Raw genomic sequence first — 8,150 nt, 5'->3', positions numbered from 1 at the left:
ACAGACGGGTTCGTACAGATAAAGGCATAATGAGGAAAGTTTCTGCCAGACAAATTAATAGTATTAGGAGAGCAGCAGCTAAAATGCCATTGCAAATGTAAAGGATTTTCCAGACACATCTTCTGTGTCGACGCCCATGTTTAATCAGCCTGCATCTCTTCCTAGGTCTGCTAGAGTGACTCGATCTGCTACCACTCAGGCTGGTAGGCTGAGGAGTGGGAGAACCTATCACAGCCTGGCCAGACGGTTCTAGCTCCCGCCCTTGGTCTATTTATACCTTCATTTGCTGCTTGTCCTTTGCCTGTGATTCTCTTGTTTCCTGGCTCTGCTGTTCCTGCGATTACCATTGACCTCTGCTTCATATTGACCCTGGTTTGACTGACTTTTCTCCTGCTCTGCTTTTGCTACCACGTACTATCCTGGTATGACTCGGTCCCAGTGCTGATTCAGCCTAACCAAATTGAGCCATTCATCGTGGAGGTTGACACCTCCGAGGTGGGAGTGGGTGCTGTCTTGTCTCAGGTTACTTGGTCTCTCACCCATCTCCGTCCATGTGCCTACTTCTCCAGGAAGTTCTCCCCCACTGAGAGCAACTATGACGTTGGCAACCGCGAACTCTTAGCCATTAAATGGGCATTTGAAGAGTGGCGCCACTTCCTGGAGGGGGCTAGGCACCAGGTAACGGTCCTTACCGACCACAAAAATCTGGTTTTCTTAGAATCTGCCCGGAGGCTAAACCCGAGACAAGCTCGATGGGCATTGTTTTTTACTAGATTCAACTTTGTGGTAACCTATAGGGCTGGGTCTAAAAATATTAAAGCTGATGTACTGTCGCGTAGCTTCATGGCCAGCCCTCCTCCGGAGCAGGAAACCTGCTTGTGTTTTGCCCCAGGTATAATCATATCCTCTGTTGATTCTGACTTATTCTCCGAAATTGCGGCTGATCAAGGTTCAGTTCCCGAGAACCTTCCTGAGAACAAGCTGTTTGTTCCCCTGCAATTCCGGCTATGGGTACTCAGGGAGAATCATGACACTGCACTATCGGGCCATCCAGGCATCCTGGGTACCAAGCACCTCATTTCTAGAACCTATTGGTGGCCTGGGTTGCTTAAAGACGTTAAGGCCTACGTCGCCGCTTGTGAAATTTGTGCTAGGTCCAAGACTCCCAGGTCCCGACCAGCGGGCTTACTATGTTCTTTGCCCATTCCCCAGAGACCTTGGACTCATATCTCCATGGATTTTTTCACCGATCTGCCTCCATCCCAGGGCAAGTCGGTGGTGTGGGTGGTAGTAGACCGCTTCAGTAAGATGTGCCACTTTGTGCCCCTCAAGAAACTTCCCAATGCCAAGACACTAGCTACCTTGTTTGTCAAACACATCCTGCATCTCCATGGGGTTCCTGTCAATATTGTTTCTGACAGAGGGGTACAATTTGTTTCATTGTTTTGGAGAGCTTTCTTTAAGAAGTTGGAGATTGATCTGTCCTTCTCCTCGGCCTTCCATCCTGAAACTAATGGCCAAACTGAGAGGACTAATCAGTCTCTAGAACAATATTTAAGGTGTTTTATCTCTGACTGTCACGATGATTGGGTCTCCTTCATTCCCCTGGCAAAATTTTCCCATAATGACCGGGTCAGTAACTCGTCGGGGGTCTCCCCCTTTTTCTGTAATTTTGGGTTTAATCCACGGTTATCCTATGTTTCACCTGGTGGTTCCAACAATCCCGAGGTAGGTGTCGTTCATCGGGAACTGTGCACAGTCTGGGCCCAGGTTCAGAAGAACCTTGAGGCGTCCCAGAGCATCCAAAAGACTCAGGCAGATAAAATACGTTCTACTAACCCCTTATTTGTGGTCGGGGATCTGGTGTGGCTGTCTTCCAAAAATTTGCGCCTTAAAGTTCCGTCCCAAAAATTTGCTCCCCGGTATATAGGGCCGTATAAGGTCATTGAGGTCCTTAACCCTGTCTCCTTCCGGCTGGAGTTACCCCCGTCTTTTCAAATACACAACGTGTTCCATGCCTCCCTCCTTAAACGCTGCTCCCCGTCCTTGGCTACCTCGAGGAAACCTCCGGTCCCTGTTTTCACTCCTGAAGGGGTAGAATTTGAGGTGGCCAAGATTGTGGACAGCAGGATGGTCCAAGGCTTCCTCCAGTACCTGGTCCATTGGAGAGGATACGGGCATGAGGAGAGGACTTGGTTATCCGCCCGGGATGTTCACGTTATTGCTCAGGAAATTCCATCTTCTTTTCCCCAACAAGCCAGGCCCACCTAGGAAGGGTCCAGTGGCCCCTCATAAAAGGGGGGGTACTGTAAAGGATTTTCCAGACACAGCTTCTGTGTCGACGCCCGTGGTTAACCAGCCAGCATCTGTTCCTAGGTCTGCTAGAGTGACTCGATCTGCTACCACTCAGGCTGGTAGGCTTAGGAGTGGGAGAACCTATCAAAGCCTAGCCAGATGGTTCTAGCTCCCGCCCTTGGTCAATTTATACCTTAATTTGCTGCTTTTCCTTTGCCTGTGATTCACTTGTTTCCTGACTCTGCTGTTCCTGCGATTACCATTGACCTCTGCTTCATATTGACCCTGGCTTGACTGACTATTCTCCTGCTCTGCTTTTGCTACTACGTACTCTCCTGGTTTGACTAGGCTCGTTCACTACACCTGTTGCTCACGGTGTTGCCGTGGGCAACTGCCCCACTTCCCTTGCTTCTTGTACCCTTGTCTTGTGTTGTCTGTCGTGCACATATTGAGCGTAGGGACCGTCGCCCAGTTGTACGCCGTCGCCTAGGACGGGCCGTGCAAGTAGTCAGGGACTGAGTAGCCGGTAGATTAGGGCTCACCTGTCCGTCTCCCCACCCCGACATTACAGCAAAGCAGCAAACAGGTATTTGAAGCCGCTGGTGCCTCTGGAGTAGGAGGTTTGCAAGTGTGCATAAAGCTATTATTCGGCCACCCCTAAACAATACTCACAAGCAGAAACGGTTGCTGTGGGCTCAGAAATACATGAAGACTAATTTTCAAACCGTGTTGTTTACTGATGAGTGCCGTGCAACCCTGGATGGTCCAGATGGATGGAGTAGTGGATGGTTGGTGAATGGCCACCATGTCCCAACAAGGCTGCGACGTCAGCAAGGAGGTGGTGGAGTCATGTTTTGGGCTGAAATCATGGGGAGAGAGCTGGTAGGCCCCTTTAGGGTCCCTGACGGTGTGAAAATGACCTCTGTAAAGTACGTAGAGTTTATGACCGACCACTTTCTTCCGTGGTACAAAAAGAAGAACCGTGCCTTCCGTAGCAAAATGATCTTCATGCATGACAATTCACCATCTCACGCTGCAAAGAATACCTCTGTGTCATTGGCTGTTATGGGCATAAAAGGAGAGAAACTCATGGTGTTGCCCCCATGCTCCCCTGACCTCAACCCTATTGAGAACCTTTGGTGCATCCTCAAGCAAAATATCTATGAGGGTGGGAGGCAGTTCACATCAAAACAGAAGCTCTGGGAGGCTATTCTGACATCCTGCAAAGATATTCAAGAAGAAACTGTCCAAATACTCACAAATTCAATGGATGCAAGAATTGTGAAGGTGATATCAAAGAAGGGGTCCTATGTTAACATGTAACTTGGCCTGTTAAGTTTTTTTTGATTGAAAGAGCTTTTGATTTCTGTAAACATGACCTCCTGATGCTGCAAATTCAACAAATCTTTTGATCTCTGTTGTGCATAATAATTTGAAACAGTGCATTTTGAGTTTTTTACTTCTAAAAAAAAATCTGTTATCATTAGGAGATTTGTTCATTAAAATCCGCATTATACTCCAACGGTTGATGGCTTGAAGATTATATTGACTGTCATGTGCATCGACTATTTAGGAAAATCAGCGAAAAATAACGTTTGCATAATAATTTGGAACGCGGTGTAGACTAGGAAGAACTAATGTCAAATAATAGTGCAAGTGATAAATGGGAGATTTTAAAATCTACTTTGGGTAATTATAGTGCAAAATTTATTCCTATAGGTAACAAGTATAAACGACTAAAATTAAACCCCACATGGCTTACACCATCTGTCAAAAAAAAAGGGGCAATATATGACAAAAAAAGGGCATTTGAAAAATACAAATCTGGGGGTACAGCTGTAGCCTTTGTAAATTATAAAGAGCTTAATAAAATCTGTAAAAAAGTAATAAAATCAGCAAAAATGCAAAATGAAAGGCAGGTGGCCAATGATAGTAAAACAAATCCCAAAAACTTCTTCACGTATGTAAATTCAAAAAAACTCAAGGTCTGAACATGTAGGACCCCTAGATAGTGGCAGGGCCGCCATCAGGGGGGTATTAGGGGTAGTGGTGTGAGGGGCCCGGCCAAACCTAACTGAAAGGGGGGCCCGGCAACTGCCGCAACATTCTTTTGGTAGGAAAAAACGGGCCCCTGTAATGGGGCCCGTTTTTTTCACCAAAAGAATGTCGTGAGCTGCTGCTGCTGCGGGCCCCCTCCCCTCGTCATGGGGGGCCGTCAAACAGTCCGCCCGCGCGCGCGCACCCGATCGCGCGCACAAGGAAACTCCCGCGCGTGCGCACTTGCGAGCGCGCACCCACGAACGCCCGCACTGGAGACCGCCCGCGCGCGCACCCGCGAACGAAGCGCGCGCACCCGCGAACGAAGCGCGCGCAGCCGCGGACACACATGGACAAAACTTACCTGGAGCCTGGCTGGAGGTGAAGGACTGGACGTCTGGACCGAAGACCTCGCCTGGAAGACATCGCCGGAAGAGGACTTGAGTGGGAGCAGCTCTTCTGACACGGTGAGTAAATTATCTCAAAGTGCTGTTTATGTATGGCCCTGTTCACACAGTATTTTGCAGGCAAAAAAAAATCTGCCTCAAAATTCCTTAAAGAATTTTGAGGCAGATTTTGACCTGCCCACACTATCTTGCCGCGTTTTTTTGCTGCGTTTTTTGCTCGCGGCGATTGATGACAGCAGACAAAAAACGCAGCGAAAAATGCATTTTCTGCCTCCCATTGATTTCGATGGGAGGTCAGAGGCGGAACCGCGGCAAGAAAGGACGTGCTGCTTTTTCTTTTTTCCGCGACTGGCTCCCATTGATTTCAGATTAAATCAATGGGAGGCGGTTTTGGAAGTTGTTTGGTGCTGATTCTGACGCAGTGTCCGAGTCAATATCAAGGCCCAAAAGCTCTGTGAACTGGGCCTTATTGTTAGGGCTTATTCAGGCGAACGTGTAATACATCCGTGCAACGTGCGTGATTTTCACGCGCCTCGCACGGACCTATGTTACTCTATGGGGCCGTGCGGACTGTCAGTGATTTTCACGCAGCGTGTGTCCGTGTGTCCGCTGCGTAAAACTCACGACATGTCCTATATTTGTGCATTGTTCGTGCATCACGCACCCATTGAAGTCAATGGGTGCGTGAAAATCACGCCCAGCACTTCCGCAGCCGTATAAACTATGAATGAAAACAGAAAAGCACCACGTGCTACAAACAGAGTGTCATAATGATGGCGGCTGCGCGAAAATCACACAGCCACGCATCATACGCTGCTGACACACGGAGCGGTTATGGACCTTTTGCATGCGCAAAACGCCACGTTTTTTGCGCGTGCAAAAAGCACATGCTCGTGTGAATCCGGCCTTAGAGTAGGAACACACTAGGCATGAACACTGCGGATTTTATGCAACACATTTTATTGTGGAAAATCCGCAGCGTATTCCAGTCGCAGCAGAGTGGATGAGATATGAACAAATCTCATCCACACGCTGCAAAAATAATGGACCTGCCGTGTGGCTTTTGGCTTTTTAAGCCGCAGCGTGTCAATGTATTCTGTGGAATCGCCGCTCCTCTGTTGCGGAAATGCTGCGGTTCTGCCGCAAAAATCACAAATGAGAAAAAAAAAAGGTACTTTTTTAAATTGATAAAAAGTTTAGACTTGCCCCGGCCGTAGTCCTGGTGACGCGATCCTCTATTCTTAGCGCAGCTCGGCCTCCTGTCATGACGTTTCATCCCATGTGACTGCTTCAGCGGTCACATGGTCTACAGCGTCATCCCAGGAGGCGGGGCTACGTTCAGAAGAGAGAGATGCGTCATCTAAACTACGGCCGGGGCAAGTCTAAACTTTTTTTTCCCTGCAGGATTCCCGCAGCGGACACGCCTCACCAAACCTGCGCCACTATTTGGTGCGGTTTTGCTGGCAGAATTCCCTGCGGCTACCGGGGGCGGATAAGCTGTGGAGTTTTACTCAGCATATCCGCCTAGTGTGTCCCTTATGATGTCGCTCCTGGAGCTGCTGCCGCTCTCTAAATAGGCGGTTGGTTCAGTAGAATTTGGAATTATTTTTTTTTGTGAACCAGCTTAAAAAAATACAAAACTTTTGTGTTAGGGCCTGTTCGCATCACCGTTCGCTTCCGTTCCGGGGTTCCGTCTGAGGTTTCTGTCGGGTGAACCCCGCAACTGAAAGTGAAAGTGACAGCACAGCTTCCGTTTCAGTCACCATTGATCTCTAGAGATCTAGAGATTCTCTAGTGACTGGTATAGTGCCAAGGCACTGGCGCAGGGCAAATGTGGTGCCTATTTTCAAAAAGGGTTTTACGTCTTCCCCGGGTAATTATGGACCAGTAAGCTTGACATCCATCGTGGGGAAAATGTTTGAGGGGCTATTGAGGGACTATATACAGGATTATGTGACAATAAATAGTATTATTAGTGACAGCCAGCACGGTTTTACTAAGGACAGAAGTTGTCAAACCAACCTGATCTGTTTTTATGAAGAGGTGAGCAGAAGCCTAGACAGGTGGGCCGCTGTGGATATAGTGTTTTTGGACTTTGCAAAGGCATTTGACACTGTCCCCCATAGACGTCTAATGGGTAAATTACGGACTATAGGTTTAGGAAGTATAGTTTGTAATTGGATTGAGAATTGGCTCAAGGACCGTATCCAGAGAGTTGTGGTCAATGATTCCTACTCTGAATGGTCACCGGTTATAAGTGGTGTACCACAGGGTTCAGTGCTGGGACCACTAATATTCAACTTATTTATTAATAGAGAATGGGATTAATAGCACTATTTCTATATTTGCAGATGACTACACGCTGTGTAGTATAGTTCAGTCTATGGAAGATGTTCGTAAATTGCAAGCTGATTTGAACACACTAAGTGTTTGGACGTCCACTTGGCAAATGAAGTTTAATGTAGATAAATGTAAAGTTATTCATCTGGGTACAAACAATCTGCATGCATCATATGTCCTAGGGGGAGATACACTGGGGGAGTCACTTGTTTTGAAGGATCTGGGTGTACTTGTAGATCATAAACTAAATAACAGCATGCAATGTCAATCAGCTGCTTCAAGGGCCAGCAGTATATTGTCGTGTATTAAAGAGGCATGGACTCGTGGGACAGGGATATGATATTTCCACTTTACACAGCATTAGTGAAGCCTAATCTAGAATATATAGTCAGGAGTATATAAGAATATATCAATTTTATTAATACAAAATAACATACATTTAAAAACACATCATTCAAAGACTCTAGTACTAGTACTATGGTGCGACATACAGCACAGAACGATTGTATGTAACACAGACGAAAAGGTATATACCGCAAACCTGTATATACTACCCACGAAAATAGTTATAATATATTACATCCATGTGGATTGTATACTGATCATCCACAGTGTCCTCTCAGTTATATAGGCATAAAAGATACTATGAAGTCAAGAGAGAGTCACACTGGGAGGATCAGTAGTGAAAATAATGAGCAGTTATAGCAGAGCAGTCTTACCCATTTCAGAGAAGAGTAAAGGGTATCAATGCACGTCCGTGCTGTGTCGCCCACAGAAAACCCCAACGCGCGTTTCGCTGTTCTTAGTCGCTTCCTCAGGGGGTACATTCAACCCACAATGTATGTGGTCCTTATATAGTGTGTGCACATACCCCAGTGAATCCACATTATCGCCGAGATGGCTAGTTTGCTTTTAAACACTAGTGGGAGGGACTGTAGGGAACTCAGCAGTAGATTGAGGAATCTATTTCACCAGAGAACCAAAATCTGGTGGAACAAGGCATTCCTAGAGAAATACCTTACTAGGAAACTTATCCCTCGTGGCCTGAGAGTCCAGGTATTCCCATCATTC

Source organism: Rhinoderma darwinii, chromosome 10 (genome assembly GCF_050947455.1).
Source record: "Rhinoderma darwinii isolate aRhiDar2 chromosome 10, aRhiDar2.hap1, whole genome shotgun sequence".
Taxonomy (NCBI): domain Eukaryota; kingdom Metazoa; phylum Chordata; class Amphibia; order Anura; family Rhinodermatidae; genus Rhinoderma; species Rhinoderma darwinii.
The sequence above is the reverse complement of the archived record's forward strand: the minus strand, read 5'-3'. Positions refer to the sequence as shown.